A 16,346-nucleotide genomic window follows, 5' to 3' on the forward strand; every position below is an offset into this window, starting at 1 on the left:
ATCTGTTTACTGTTAAGTAGATTAACTCCTGAATAAACATGAACATCAATTTTACTGTCATTTCTACTCCAAATAATCTGTCTTCACAACCTTTTATAAAATCAACTATGTTTCCAACTGTTTGAACATGTTTTGAAATTCTTTTAACATTTAGCTGTCTTGTTTAGCAATTCACATTTTCCATATCAAGTCAAATGCAGTGTTAAGTACAGATAACCTTCTAATCTGGTGGAAAATACTGGTAATCTGTGTTTCTGAAGAACACAAAATGTGATGTTGTCACAACATAATATACAAGGACAGTCATACATATTCAGTAGAAGCTTCATGTTTGCATTCATGCTTGGTGTGGCATAGTTGTGTTTTTAACTGTGATGTGTTTTCTCTTTAATGTGACATGTATTTAGACAAGTCAGTTCATTGATGTTTTGTGTGCAGTCTTGTATGCTATGAGTGCTAGATTCATTTTCATTGCTTATGTTACAAGAAACACTTGAAAACTCATGGGGCCTCATTACGACCCAGGCGGTAAGGGGTTAACGGCAGCGTTAACAGCGCCGACCCTTACCGCCTGAGTACGAGGTCCCTTAGCGCCATGGCGCTTTTAACACCTGCTTCTAGCAGGTGTTAAAATCCATGGCGCTAAGGGACCATGGAGTTAATTACGCCACCGTAATTTACGGTGGTGTAATTAACGCCTTCCCCACTCCCATTATGCCCTATGGGGCAAAAATGGGAATGGGGAAGGGTAAATGGGGATTGGGGACTTACCGCCCCGCCAAGGTCGGAATGGGGCGGTAAGTCCGCCAACCACCATGGCGTAAACGTAGTTTACGCCATGGTGGTAAAGTCACGGCCCAGGCGGTAACTTACCGCCTGGGTCGTTTCATTGACTACTTTAAAGGCATTGCGTTCATTGCTGATAACATAAAACAACTCATGTTTTTTAGTTTTTATATTTCTACACCCAGGTGTTGGTCTTTGCAAGATATATGCTTCCATTTCCCTTCCAATTTGGTTTTGAATGTGCCAATGCTGAAAGTGCCAACTTTTTTCAATTTATCTTGGATGGCATTAAAACGGTGGTAGCATTTTTAAGACGATGAACATTTTGTTTAAACTATTTCTTTTGAAGCCATACATCTTTAGAAACTATTTATTTTGGATAGGTAAAGCATTAGTAACAACAGGTTGAACTTAATTTTACATCGTGTTGCGTGCCCTTCCATAGATTCATTTGTTCATGACTCAATTTGATATTTTCTGTCTATGCACATTAATGAACAATGCTTTGTAATCCTTGTTTAGTTAAGAAATTTAATTGCCTTTCTTCTAAGGCCAGTTGTTTTTTTTCTAGTCAGTGTATTACAATTCATATTATTCTTAAGCTTTTTACATGTCATAATCCCATTGCATTTGGAAGTTACTGATGTCTCACTAGTCTCTTAATTTTTGAATGATTATGCTGTCTTGCAGCGAATGCACATTATTTTAATTTTTTACATTTTTCTTATTGTATGTGTTTAAATACCCTTTTACAAAATCATTCACATAAACAGGAGTATGCACACAAAGATATTCCAGATATCAAAATTAAGAAGTAACACTAGACAGAATACATAAACAATAAAATAACTCCTGTATTGGAAACAAGGCACATAAACAACCATGCACTAAAAATGTCTGATCGGCTCAACTCAAGAGAAAATCTCAAAAAGCATTAAACTTTTGTACAAAAGACAGAGATAATAATAGATCTCACATACATACTACATTGCATCTGCATCTAACACATTAGACGTCTTAAACGTACATTCATTCAAATTCAGATACTTAAAAAAAGATGCAACAGCAAGTGCTTCGGAAGTATTACTTCTGCTAATGCGGCGCTGCCAAAGTCGACTTTCAAGACCCCACTGATTAGTAGAGAAGATGTTGGCTAGATAACAGAACCTTTTGACCTTTAACTCCCTACAAAACGAGATGAGATGTCTAGGGGACTCAATAGTTCCCTCCTGTTTACAAAATGTACATTCCGAATCCTCAATAGCGATCAATCCACTCTGTGCAGGAATTTCTTTGGTTAATAGCAGATTCCATCTTAAGTGAAGGAAAAATGTTCTATGGTGTCTGTCTGGAAACTTAATGAGGTACGTCACAATGTTACTCCTCATTTTATGTTCATGGGTAAGATGAGCCATGCAGGTATAGCCATGTAGATTCTCAAAAGTCTTGATTCAATCATAATCGAGCAGCTGTTTATTTACCTTATCAAGATTTGATATAAACGTATCGATGGATACATACATTTTTCGTTAAATTCTTACACAGTTCGTCTCGATCGCTTGGACAAAGTTTGGATGTTTCACACCTGAATTTAGCTTCATAGTTTCTTGTAAATACCAGTAAAGGGAGTCACCGGATGGGAGTAGAAGTCTTGTAAATGGAGACAGCAAGTTCCATTCTACTCTTGTGTGGATGGAGGTAAGGCCTAATTCAAAACCTTATCCCCCTAAGAGGAACATATGTAGGTACACCTAAGACTAGTCACCATATCTTCACTTCCCATAAGTCCAGCCATTTCATGGCAACATCATAAAACAATTCTTGACCGTAAATTAATTTAGGCACCACTTTGCCTATATAACATTTTAGTACGGGCAGAATAGAATAAGATCCGAATTTCCGATGTATCACCAAAGTTTGTGAATCCAGCATGGTCGCCTTCTGATTTAACACGCTTCTCCCGCTGACAAAACCTGGCACAGTCGATATAATGTTGCCAAGGTATTTCATACGGGAGACTGAAGTGATCACAGTGTCTTTCCAGGACCACATTTGTTGGCGTCTTTTAGGGCTTCTTGAAATTACTAAAATTCTAGTTTTCTTTGAATTTATCTTTAGGCCGTTGTTGAAGGCAAATGTGGAGAAAGACTTAAGAAGGCGTTTCAGGCCCACACAGGATTTATCAAAAAGAAGAAAATCATCTGCGTAAGCGAGCAGTGAAATATGCTGAGAACCCACCTTAGGAGCAATTAATGCAGCAGGGATCAAATAATCACTAGTGTCAGACACATACAGGTTGAATAAACATGCCGCTAGGGTGTAAAAGCAAAAGGAAATATCGAGGCTGAGTACCCCAAAAGGAAATACACCAAACACGGGCTTATAAAGATTCACAGATCTTTATTCTATAACTGTACAGTTTACAAAGAAAGTATCATATAGCTATCTGGCTCTCAGTACATCACAGCGAATACCAGCCCTTTCGGTGTGAGAAGTGAGAGGTACTGGACGTCTAAACATTTACACTTTTTATACAGTTCTGATCTTAATGTCCAGCCCCCCTACACGTTAATGATACTCGGTCAGTTTGTCCAACTATATGCATGTGGATTATCTTCAGTTTGTACAACAAGTCACAATGGCAACAGTGTATTCTCAGATTTAACAGTAAGTCTTAACACACGTCCTATACAATGTAGTTCAACAAGTGTCCACGTTCAGTATTTAGACAGCATTGTATTTGATGTATGTCCGCGGATGGGATTTGTTGACGCAGTTAATCCTCTGTCTACAAGTCAGGCATGGGACAAGGTCTCTTTACTTGACCCAAACATTCGGCCAACGGACAGTTTAGACATTAACTTATATACAAAGGTCAGGACAACTCAGTTACAAGCGGGAAACACTGTCCACTATTTTAGAACACAGAACTGCTTTGGAGTGGAAATCAAAATGGCAGACAGACCTAAATTGGCAGCTAAATCGTTCTAAGATTGGAACTTTGCTACGCGGTTTTTTTCGCAGAGCGACTGGGCTTAGGCCAATGTATACAATAAAGGAGGCACAATAGGATATCCCGTTTAACAAGGGTACATCCCTGTCTAAGACCAAACTTAGTTTAAGTACACCGGGACATGTCACCATCTCTATTTAGCATTACCCTAACCATGGAGTTCTCATGAAACTTATAATGAGTTCCAAGAAACCACTAGGGATCCCCCAATTGTTTAGCTTGCTCCACAGTCTGGCACGGTCTACACGATCAAAGACAAATGACAGAGATCTGTTGATGTGATGTAGGTACAATCATTGGGGGTTGCCCATGTCAAATGTTGAGTATATCTGAGGATAAGGCCATTGAGGGAAGTTGAATAATTTGTTCAAAAACCAGTCAGGAATTTGGATAATCTGGACGTATCAATAGCCCATTTCTCCAAATACTGAAGCAATATGGATAAGCAAAACTTGCTATCAGTGTCCAGCAATGATATTGGTCTATAATTAGACAGCCCAGACCTCTGACCTTTTTTTATAGATTGGGACAATATTCTATTGGAAACAATGCTTTGAAATAAGATAGTTAAGACATTGGTCCAATTTCTTGGATCAGATTTAAGGATGGCATTAGAGACTGTTGGGTCCGGAGCTCTTGAGATTTTACATGAGGTGATTAGGGCAAACACCTTATTTGCACTGATATTAAATGTCCACCTCATTTGTGCTCCCTGTGATGGGATTAACCATCTGATCTTAGGGTTGAACAGAACCCAACGCATACAAATTCAAGAAAAACAATGCCCAAGTCGACTCGTCTACAACATTGAGCTGGGTAGTGCAAGTTGCCAATGCTTCGCCATTCAATAAGGAGCAAAAGATACCAACATCTTTTCTAGAAAGAATTTATAAAACCAATTCAGCATCTTGCTGAAGCAAAGCTGCACACCACTGTTTACGATAGATAGTGTACCTTTGTTTAACTAATTTTCATTGAGCCAATTTCAATTCATTTGAGATAGGTTGGAGCTTTATTGACCTTAAAACGCATCTCATCGCTGATTTATTCTGTGCTAATTGTACATCATACACACAGAGGTGTTTCTTGCCAGTGGAACTGCAAGTCGTTTTTGAGTTATGCATTGCTCTAGAGGCTAGGGTATCAATGAATCTTTCATAATTCCCAACTTTAAACATGTTAAGCTTCCAGTTCAATATGGACCCGGCCATTATTTTTCGTAAATGAAAACCTCATTTGTCAGCATTCAAGGTAAGTTGCACAGACCTATAATTTGCTTATCAAAGTGAGCAAATGGGAGGTTTAAGGTGGCTCTTAACATACAGTGATCACTCCAAGATGTTGGAGTTATAGAAAAATCAGAACATACCTCAAACAAATTTGGATCAGCTAAAATATAGTCGATCATACACCTTGAAACCATGTATATTGGTTAGAGCCACCTTTATTAATCTGGTCATGTAAGGAGTGTAAATCCAAATTCAAGGAAGTTAGACTAGTGCTCCATTCCAAGCCATTTTTTTAATGTTGATCAAGAATACAGCTATCAAATTTGAGTTTGACTGAAAGATCATGAACCGGAATAGGTGCACAATCAACATTCAAATCACTGGCTAACAACATGCAGCGTATACCACTTTTCACCTTCCACTTGCAAACCAAGTTGACAATGGACAGCAAAAAAAATCAAGATCTCCCACACCTTTTTGTCAATAAATATTGACCAGTAAAATAAACAACTCTTCTGAAGAGAATTCAAGTTCAACTGCCATAAGACCATACTGCAGGTTTAAAACCTGTTGAGAAACCACGAAAAGATCCGATTTTAGGGCAATGGCCAAACTACCATACGGCCTACATTTTCCATTGAATTATGCTGTCTGAAAAAAAAGATGGTAACCATCCAGCGCAGGATTGGAAGTGTGCCAGGTTTCTTGTATCATTATACAAGGGCAAAACACAATTCATCTGCAACTGCCATATTAGTGTAGAGATGTGTGTGCCCCCTGGAATTTCATGATAAGGGCTGTATTAGGAATGGATTGAAGATTATATTCTCTATAAGTCATAGTATTTGAGTTCACCCCTGCAACGCTTGAGCAATCACATGTGTGGTCAGAAGTTAAGATAGCCGATGGAATCTTTCCTCCATTTATAGCTTTTATACCATTATTAATTGCCAAAGAGTGCCTTTCAGAGGGGATATATAGTCTATCAAATAAGGCTCCCAGATTAGTATGTTTACAATGAACTTCGGAAGAATTTCCCGAGTTTACCAAGGGTAGGCAGGGTCGACAATTTGTCACTGAGTCAAACCTGGACACAGAGTGGTGTACAAATATAATGGGAACTTGATCAGCCAAATAATGTACAATCCCATTGGCCTGGACAATCGGATCGAACACACCTTAGGTGGGACTTTTGCAATTGACAGAACCTTGCCAAGCAATATTCACACTGATATAGCCCCGAACTATTAGCTGATCCTGAGCTCACGAGACTCGCAGGAGATACCAGGTCACGTCTGCAATGCCAAACACAGGTATTTACAGCAGAGGATTTATACATAGTAGAAATATTAGCAGCTGGAGTAGTGCGAATACTTTTTTTTTTTTATTTCATTTAGTTTATACAAACTTTTTGAAAATGTAAGAAAGAAAAAAGAAAGAAAACATTTAAAAAAATAAAAGAACATAGAACAAAACTATTTGTAGTGCGAATACTTGTGCCAGAAACTGGTGATTGAATAATTGGCAAACACACAGTATCATCCACAGAGACCTTTCTTATTTCGGGTTTGAATATTGTCTGTAAGCAGGAATCAATTCTATGAGATTTAGGTGCAACCGCAACAGCATGAATGAGAGACTGGTCAGTGGGTAATCCACCACTCGCTTCTTTGGCCTTCACAGGTTCACATTTTAAAAGAGGAATAGCAACACCCAGATCAGAGGACAGTTTTGGTGGAAATTCCGTGTGATCAATTGGATTTCCTATGATAGTAGCAGACTCATTAAGGGTGCTTATGGAATTCGGAGTACTACATTTTAAGTCAGGGCCCAGTTCTACAGGTACCAGTGTTAGCAGAGGGCCTATAGGTTTATGGGTCTTTTTTGGCAGTTCATCAAGTCAAGTATTGACAAGTTATGTAACCATTTTAGAGATTAATTGTTATGCCTGTTTAGCACTTTTTGATTCTTAGCTTTTCTCTTTTTTCCGCCTCAACCGGAAAGGCACTCAGTAGGGACACTTGGTTGCATATTTAAGGCCTGGTGCCAATTTCAATGATGGCTGACGTCTCATTCAATGCATTGAGACATCTAGAAGAAGGAGTGGCATTAGTGACAAAGGATATTTCATCAACAGGTGTCTCAATGTTAGTGTTCTCAGCAAGTGGACAATCTTGTACAAACTCTGGATTTAATTGTTCAACACTGAAGATATTGTGGGAGACCAAGTGGCCAACACATGCTTCTAGATCCTCAACCTTAGTGTAATTGGATGTGAGCATTTGTTACATATCGGCCCTGTCCTGCAGTACCTCTGGTTTCTGGTGGCCACATACGGGGGCAAGCGCGTTCCAGAACTTCGTTGTGGCTTCGGTATTGGTTGCCATGGTGCCTGGCCATGCAGCAGGGAACGTCGCATCAGCTGAGATGTCCCGTGCGCAGAGAACACGTAAGGAGGCCCCAACCCCCTGCACCATAAAAGCCGAAGGGACTCAGCGGCTTATTGCTGCTAATTGTGGCGTTACGTTCCTTCGGTTCCATCCCGTTCCGGTGCTTATTCCCTTTTTCCTCTTGATTACTTGACTTACTGGATCTTCGACCCACCTTTGTCTACTTGGATTGTCATTACCTGTTCCTCCAGCCTGATCCGTGAACTCTGCTGCCGACCTCGGACTGTCCCTGGATTTTCCACTGTGCCTTCGCCCTGTCTGGTGAGATTACTTCTTCTTGCCACTCTACCCAATTTGAACGATCTTCCTACGCGGATTACCACGCTGCACATTACAAGAGTGCTCCGCCAACTTGGCCTGTGCTCGTGCAATTAAGGTAAAGCTCATCCAATTCTCCTGTATTGTTCATTAGCTGAAAATCATCAGTCCTTCTCATAAGTGCGGATTCCTGGAACAATATCATTTATTTCCTGACTTTTCTACCTTAACCGAGTGCATAGAAATGATGCTTTCCAGTGTATGCACCAACCCGTCACTAGTGCGACCCTCGTGCCGCCCGGGTATACTCTTCCTTACTAACCTTCCCATTTGTTGTTTTGTACCTGTCGTTGTATTCCTTTCAACTGGCACCGATTTTCCCACTTATCAGGTCTGCTGGGTGTTGTATCAGTCATAGTGAGGTTGTGGTTATCACTTGTGCATACTCATAGTCTTGGGTTCTCTTGTAGGTTCATCATTTAAGGTCCAACACCACCTCAACCATTGTCTAGGTACTTAGAGAAATATCTGATTGTCTGGTTAATTCCATATTGCCCGATTGCTTCTAATCATACTGTGTTTTCTTTGCAGCATTGGTTATTGGCGGTGTGTGTTCTCCCCGCTCTTTTAGGCGATAGACATCTCTGCTGGTTTTTACTCAAACGGCAGAGAGGTACATCGTAGAAAAGAGCCTCTCTTAGAGGAAGCCTGAATCACAGAATTCAGGGGAGCTGGAATCCTGGAGGCTGAACCCGAACTTGTTAAATCCTACCTCCCTCCGCGAGGTAGTCTTACCTAGGCTCCAATCAGCATTCGGAGCGGTAAGTAACAGCACTGTAGAGTGAACGTTTACCTACTCCCAGATGTTTTCATATAATTTGACAAAGGATCTGAGGGACATGTTAAGAGCAGATAGGGCTAAAGGGAAGACAGCCTAATACAATTGTCATCCTCTCTGAGCGTGTGGTGAATTGCTGAGTCACTAGGTTGGGTGGAGCAGTCAGGAGAAGAAATTGGGTGAACTCTTCGCTTTTCCTGGGAGATGAAATCAGTTAGTTCATAAGGCGAGCCAATGTGAGAGGCATCGCAAATTTGTTGAGTAATGTTCTCCCCAGGACCACAGAACATAGGATGTAGCAGAGAATCTGTGTATTCAATTAGCTCTGATCATTTAAACTATTCATCTGTGTGCAGTCAATTATAGCGGTTTTCCTAATTGGGACTATGGGTTTCATTTTTGTGCTAGTCCCGATAGATTTTGGGAAATATTCCAATATATATTGGCCTGCTATTGGGGACCAGGAATGGCGGCCTGCCTGGCCATAGGGGCTGTCACACCTCGCTTATTATGGCTCTTCAGTGTAGGTTTCTCAGGACAAGATTTTGCGGGTGTGGTAAGTGATGCAGGTGGATTGGATACCCCAAGGTTGTGATTCAGTACTGCCACAAGGTCTGCGTCCTTGTGACAGCTCAAGTCGATCTCATATGCCACTTGGCTTTCAGTTGGACAACTCATTGTTTGATTTGCACATGTGTCAATTTCTGCAGTGATAGTCTTAGGTTCAGTAGTTGCTTGAGATTGGGGTTGACTACGTAGCCCCGTCCGCAGGGACATAGTGCTTGCAACACTGTTAAACAATCCAGGTATATATGCGTACATGTACAAAGGCAAATAGGCATGAAACACAACCAAATGAACTTTTAAGTTGAGACAGGATAAGGTGAGTAACAAAGAGAAATAAGACACTGTGGGGTTCAAAGGGAGACAGAAAACATCCACAGAAGATACCCCGCAGTCGCCACCACAGGCTACTCTTAGTGTGAGATACCGGGCTCAGCTCAAAGGGAGAACGAGACCCCCACAGTCACCTGCACAGTTTCAGTATTTTAAGGTTGTACAATTGCTGATCACATTTCTTCACCCTTGAGCACACTAACTACAAGACTGTGCACAGCTCAAAGGGAGTACAAGGCCCCCCGCAGTTGCTGGCACGTTTTCAGTAGTTTAAAATCACAAACTTTCAGATCTCAATGCTTCACCTCAGAGCACAATTACAGCAGGTCACGGAGTACAGCTCAAATGGAGTACTAGATCCCCCACAGTCGCTGGCACGGTTTCAATGATTTGAGCTCGAACACTCATAAATCACAGATCTAAGTATTTTCACTCACGTGTGATTAGAGGAAATAATGTCTGTGCAATTAAAAAGGGTTCAAAATTTGGAATCAGGCCGCAGTCATCAGTGCACACAGGGTTCCAGTGAACGTAATGACTTCTAGGATCCAGTCACTATGCTATGCTCCGTGCACAGCTCAAAAGGAGATCCAGGCTCTTAACAGTCACCCGCGATAGACCCGCAATTAACCTGAACAAAGTGTTTAGGGGTCGGGTAATCAGGGCTGCGCCAGCAACGTAGGATACTCTTAATTCCCGGACAATGTTTGTAGACACTGACCCAGGTTCACAAGTTCAAAAGAGCACAGGATAGCGAGATTGAAAGACACGTATCAGATGTTTCCCCTACCCCTTTTTCCCCTTACTGGAAATGGTTAACCATTCAGCAATTCACGGCCAAATACAGGTGAACTTTCTCGGTTTACTTTTTCACAGGTCGGCAACTAGTCTATCCTTAATGTCCACTTTCAATCACACACGCTGCCGCTGCTCGCTACCGTGGTGCACATATCAGATTGCAGGAAGCAAGGATAGTGAGATAGTCTGTTAGTAACCGCACCTGAAAACATGAAAGGTTGCAAAGTCCAGTGGTCGAAGTAAGCGGGAGCGGTCGGGAGCAGTGCTCCTCTACTTTTTTAAATTACCTTTTACAGCTCCTATACTTTTATTTTAAAATGAAACCGTTCCAGCATGGTTTTGTTTTAAAATAAAAGTGTAGGAAGAAGTTGAAACTTGCCCTTTCAGTGCACTGCACAGGACGTTTCCTTAAACAGCAGGTGCATGTGTTTGGTGGTGTGTATTGTGTGTGGGAAGTGTTACGGGTGACCCTCCCAATGTGCATTGCCCCTTTAAGGGGATGTGTTCCTCCCACATGTGTTGCCCCTTTAAGAGGGGCCATGACTGTGTCATGGCCAAAGCTAATAAAAGGTGCTCCTGCAGGCACGTGAGACAGAGCGGCTGCAGACTCCCAAAGAGGAACGACTGAGTCCATGTCTCATTATCAATGTAGGCCCCAGGCCTACACGTGGAGGCACAGGCCTGCACGCCCAGACACTGAGGGACCCGCATGCCAGTATGGCAGCCGAGGTCCCCTCAGTCAGAGGCCTGGCAGGCTGTGACCCCACGCCAGGGTGCCGAGGCCCATGGCACCCGGGGCCATGCCGGATGTCCATGGCAGGCCCCCACCCCACACATCGTGGGCCTGCACGGCGCTAGCAGAGATAGCGCCCAGGGGCGCCTGCCGGATGACCATGGCAGGCGACCCCCAACAATGGCGACGAGGACCACGAGCCCGCGTTGAACCTTTCTGCCAGTAAGTGGAAAGGGGGAGGAAGAGGAGTATCAAGCCCCACCGCGGTGTCGCGTGGCCTGCGCCTCACCGCCGCGACATGGTCGGTGTAGGCCCCGGCTGCCCTGCGGTGAGGTGCACTCGAAGAGGAGCGTCCGGCCCCACCGCGGTTTCGCGCGGCCTGCGCCTCACTGCCGTGGCATGGGCGATGGAGGCCTGGGCTGCCCTGCGGTGTGATGCACTCCCAGCGGCGCTCCGCCGCAAAGAAGACAACAGATGGAGCTGCCTTCCCCAACCATATGGAGGTGGTCTGATCCGCGGTGTGGGCCGCGTGAAAATGCATATGCTGGCGGCACCGTGCCGCGTGAAGGAGGCGGTGCCAGCTGATGCACTCTCCTCGTGAGGACAAATCTGGCGGTGGAGGTGGCCGCGGACGTGGGGAGACAGAGCCTCGCCCCGCCTTAAGGCCCCCACCATCAGGGCCCACGGGGGCTGGACGGTGCTCCGGGAACCGGAGCAGGAAGAAAAAAAGAGAAGACGGACGAAGTGAAGGCGGCTGTCCACCCCTCCCCCGCGGGAGAAGAATGGTTGCCGGCTGCCCTGTAGTGACAATGTCTTTCCCTGCCTCCCCCCCTCGGGAGCCGTAACAAAGGGGTGAGCTGAGTGCCCCTCCCCCACCCGCGTGGACACTACAAAAAAAAAAAAAGGAAAAAGAAAGGGGGAGTCGCCAAACAGCTGCCGCACCCCCCCAGAGGCGGCCCCAACATTCACCCGGGCTCTAAAAAAAAAAAAAAAACAATGAAACTTGCGTCAAAGGAAAGCGGCGTCGGCCGCGTGTGCTGCTGCTGGCCCCGCCGCAGTGTGGAAGAAAATCCCTGAGGGAGGGAGCCTGCCCGCAAAACAAACCCCACCCGGAGAAGGTGAGGCCGCATCTCCCCCCAGGAAGGAGAGGGCTCATGGAGGGGAAGGCCTCAAGGGAAGACAAATTACTAAAAGTAACGGCGACGCCAGACAAATTACTAAAAGTAACTGCGGCGCCAGTCATCGGCGCAGAAGGGTGTGAAGTGACGGCTCTTCAGTAATCCCGGGGCCCTCTGGCAAGTGGTTGAGGGTAGGATTGTCCAATGGAACTTCGGGGACACGAGTAATGATGGGAAGTGCTGTGCCCTGCACCGGTGGTCACCTCCATGCACAGTGCCAGCAAGAAAACAAGAAGGGAAGCGATGGCGGTCATGTGGCAGTGCATGGATAATCTAAATGCATCAAAAGCGCAGACGCCTGCCCCGGGAACTGAGTAAGACTCGGGTGCCTGCCGACACCATTCACAGAACCCCGCTGTCGACATCAAACTGTCACCGGTGTCCCACGGCCATGGGTGCGCCGTACTGCCTGAAGAACAAATGGCCTTGGCGCACAAACGGTGGCAATTTGCTGATCGACACTCCTCAGAACTCCAAGCCAGGATATTTCAGCATCCGACGCCCAGCAGTCTGGACACTTTAGTGACAGGGCCATAGAAAGATAGATCACCCTGACAACGAAGACGTCTTGACGGCCCTGCAGACGGCCTCGACACCCTCCCACCAAGATCCCCTACTGGACCATCGGAGGATCAAGGAGCTGGTGGCCCTGCCGGCCTGCTAGCATCACCCAGGGCCACACAAGGACTTGCTCCGGCCTGGAGCCGTGGAAGAAGAGCCCAGCCCATCATGGCCAACAAGAAACAGGTGGCTGCCCACACCACGTCCGGCGCCGCGGTACCAGCCTCATCCAGTCAGGAGTGGTGCACTACCACGGGTGCGTGCTCCGGCCTGAGGAAGAAATGACCCCAGTACACCATAGGTGGCCACTGGATAGCCATGTTGTGATCAACCGGGGACTTCCACCCTCATGTTCATCAGAACCCGAGCGGGAACAGATCAGCATCCCACGCCCTGTGCAGTGTACTCCGGATCGTTTCATTGTCCTAATCCCTGGGCATTGTACACTGGGATGTCAGCATCATCGAGTGCGAGGACAAACCAACAAGAAGGACTCTGTGCCCGCCCTGCAAGGGGCCTCGACGTCTTGCCACGGAAGTCCCCACTGGACCACCAGAGGACCAAGGAGTGGAGGTTGACCGTGACACTCCCATGAAGAGGTGGTGCACTGGGCAGGTCGGGGTGAGGCCATTCAGTCCAGCGGAATGTGAGCGATCACGTATGCCATGTCGGCACAGCACTAGCGGCAGGGCAGTAGCAATCCGCCGGCACCACAGCGTCACTCCAAGCACAGGGCACCTGAGTAAGTTGCACTATGCGGAAGGGACGAAGGACTGTGCACCAATGACTGCCCTGTACCATTGACTGCTGGCATTGACCCAGCGCCAACCATGGTCTCACCATGGCCTATGTGGGATTTTTCACCCTCACGCCACTCACGGGTCACAGTTGTGAGTACCGGGACGTCCAGTATTCTGGGTGCTGCAGGGCTTGACAACGCATGGGGGCCCCAACTCCGGGGAAGGGGCGCTGGGTGCTGTCAGGTGATCCGAGATGGCGGGTCCCACTATGCACCGGTGACGCGAAATCCCGCAGCGATGCCAGCCAGACAAGGAAGGGGCACTGTAACAACAAGGACAAGGGGAGGTCGACCCACAGTGAGGTGGTCATCTCCCGGCACAGTGCCAGCGGAACACAGCGGAACAAGAGCCACCCTGCCTGCCAGACTGGTGGGCCCAGACAGCGGGTCACCAAGGACACCCTGCATGCTACGACATCGAAGGTCTGTGTGACTTACCAGCAAACCAGAAAGCCCTGGACCCCAACCCTAGGGGTCAGTACATCAGGATAGAAGTGAGTCGCAGCTCAGCATGAGGGTTTGTGCGCCCATGTGCGGTCCTGGTGGAAGGAGACACTTCGGACCGGGGAACATCGCCGGAGAAGGGGCAGGTGATGACCGATCACCCCGTGCCCGATCAACAGCACCGTGCCCGGCCAACAGCCCGAGGAGAAGCATGATGACTGGTGAGCGGTGTCCCGCTGATCGGCTATGAACATCAGGGAACGAGGCCGATGTGGCCCCTGGTACCCCCAGGTACGGCTTTGCCGGCCATGGACTGTACTGTCACTGGACCTGGACCCGGGAAGTGAATCCTGAGCTGACGCCAGTAGTAGGCGAGATGATATCCTGCGGTCCTACGATTGCGTAAAGAGGACTCTGTAATCTGGTGCATTGCCGCTGTGGACCTGTATATTACTAACATGCTTAGAGTGGTCTCCGTAGTGAGCCATAAGGTGAAGCGGTGGCCCCGCATATTCGAGGCGTACATAGCGCCAGCCGCAGAACATGGTGTTTTGTTAATGGTTGCAGGTTCTAACCCCAGGTTAATAAAGGGTTTGTAAACTGTGGGGAAATGCCTACATTCCACCGGTAGCTCACCCCGTGACTGTTTCCCCACGGAGAAGGTTTAGAAGTGTTTGGTGTGATGTTTTGTTATCATTTTGAGTTATTTATGCATGTGGCCGTGTCATAGCTTAGCATGTGGTTGTTTCAGCAGGGTCTGAAGCAAGAAGTAGTTTGGCGCTCTGTAACCACTGGGACGCAAGTATGTTCAGCCACGTTTGTTTGTTTGTTATGAAAAAGGAGGAGTGTTACGGGTGACCCTCCCAATGTGCATTGCCCCTTTAAGGGGATGTGTTCCTCCCACGTGTGTTGCCCCTTTAAGAGGGGCCATGACTGTGTCATGGCCCAAGCTAATAAAAGGAGCTCCTGCAGGCACGTGAGACAGAGCGGCTGCAGACTTCCAAAGAGGAACGACTGAGTCCGTGTCTCATTATCAATGTAGGCCCCAGGCCTACACGTGGAGGCACAGGCCTGCACGCCCAGACACTGAGGGACCCGCATGCCAGGATGGCAGCCGAGGTCCCCTCAGTCAGAGGCCTGGCAGGCTTTGACCCCACGCCAGGGTGCCGAGGCCCATGGCACCCGGGGCCATGCCGGATGTCCATGGCAGGCCCCCACCCCACACATCGTGGGCCTGCACGGCGCTAGCAGAGATAGTGCCCAGGGGCGCCTGCCGGATGACCATGGCAGGCGACCCACAACAGGAGGGGACGCGATGATGGGGTTTGTGGGGAGTGGTTGCAGGCCAGCAGGGAACATAGTTCCACTACTTCTTTTCGTGCACTTCGACCACTGGCAAAGTCATGTGGGCAGCATTCCGCACAAAGTACACGTTTCAGTCCGTGTAAGAGAAAGTGTTCAGTTCTCCCAGTTAACGCAGTAAACATTCCTGCAGCACTTCGCTATAGGGGTAGATTTCGTAGAAAAAGCACCGCCTCCTAGGAATAGGCACACACTAAACACTCTGCGGGCACATTATTGCATTGAGCATATTTGGCACGAGTCTTTCAGTACTCACATGAAGTCTTCATTATGTTGTAAATGTGTGAGTGCTGACAAATGAAAATAAAGGACATATTTTAGATGTGTTCGAAGTGACACAGTGTTGCCATTTAAAACAATGGTTTATACCCAAAACTATTGCTAAGTCATGAACACATATTCAGGGTGTTATTCTTAACAATGAAATACGCTGGGAAGCAATGATGATGTTTAGTGTATTTTTCTAAACAATATAGAATCCAAACCATGGGGCCCCATTACAAGTTTGGCAGTGAAGGACAACAGTGGTGGCAGTTTCATTACTGCAAACTTTTTCATTCTTGCCAAATAATAATTTTTGGCAGATTTACCACCAGCGGAATTACCACTTCGTAAATCCACTGATTTTCAGAGGAACAGTGGCAGATTCCACTCCAGCTTGTTGTTGGAGGTAAACACTCCACTTTACCACCTCAAATTGGTGTATTTACCATGCAGTAATTCTGCCACTGGTAAATCCCAATAGCATCCTACGGACTCCAGAAATGGGGGATTACCACTATTTGGAATCCCATGTTAACTCTACAGGACCAAGTGGTAACGGTAATTGAGTTTGGTGGCAATTTGGCAGATTTAGTACCGAATTACCACCAAACTCGTAATGAGGCCCCATATGTTTGTGTGAATGGCTTCATAAATTTGAATGAATCCACTTTTATGTGAGACATATTCAAAGTAGTATGGAGGCAACAGCCTCATTATGAGGTTCATTTGAACACGT

This window comes from Ambystoma mexicanum, chromosome 7q (assembly GCF_040938575.1).
Source record: "Ambystoma mexicanum isolate Mex_15411 chromosome 7q, UKY_AmexF1_1, whole genome shotgun sequence".
Classification (NCBI taxonomy): domain Eukaryota; kingdom Metazoa; phylum Chordata; class Amphibia; order Caudata; family Ambystomatidae; genus Ambystoma; species Ambystoma mexicanum.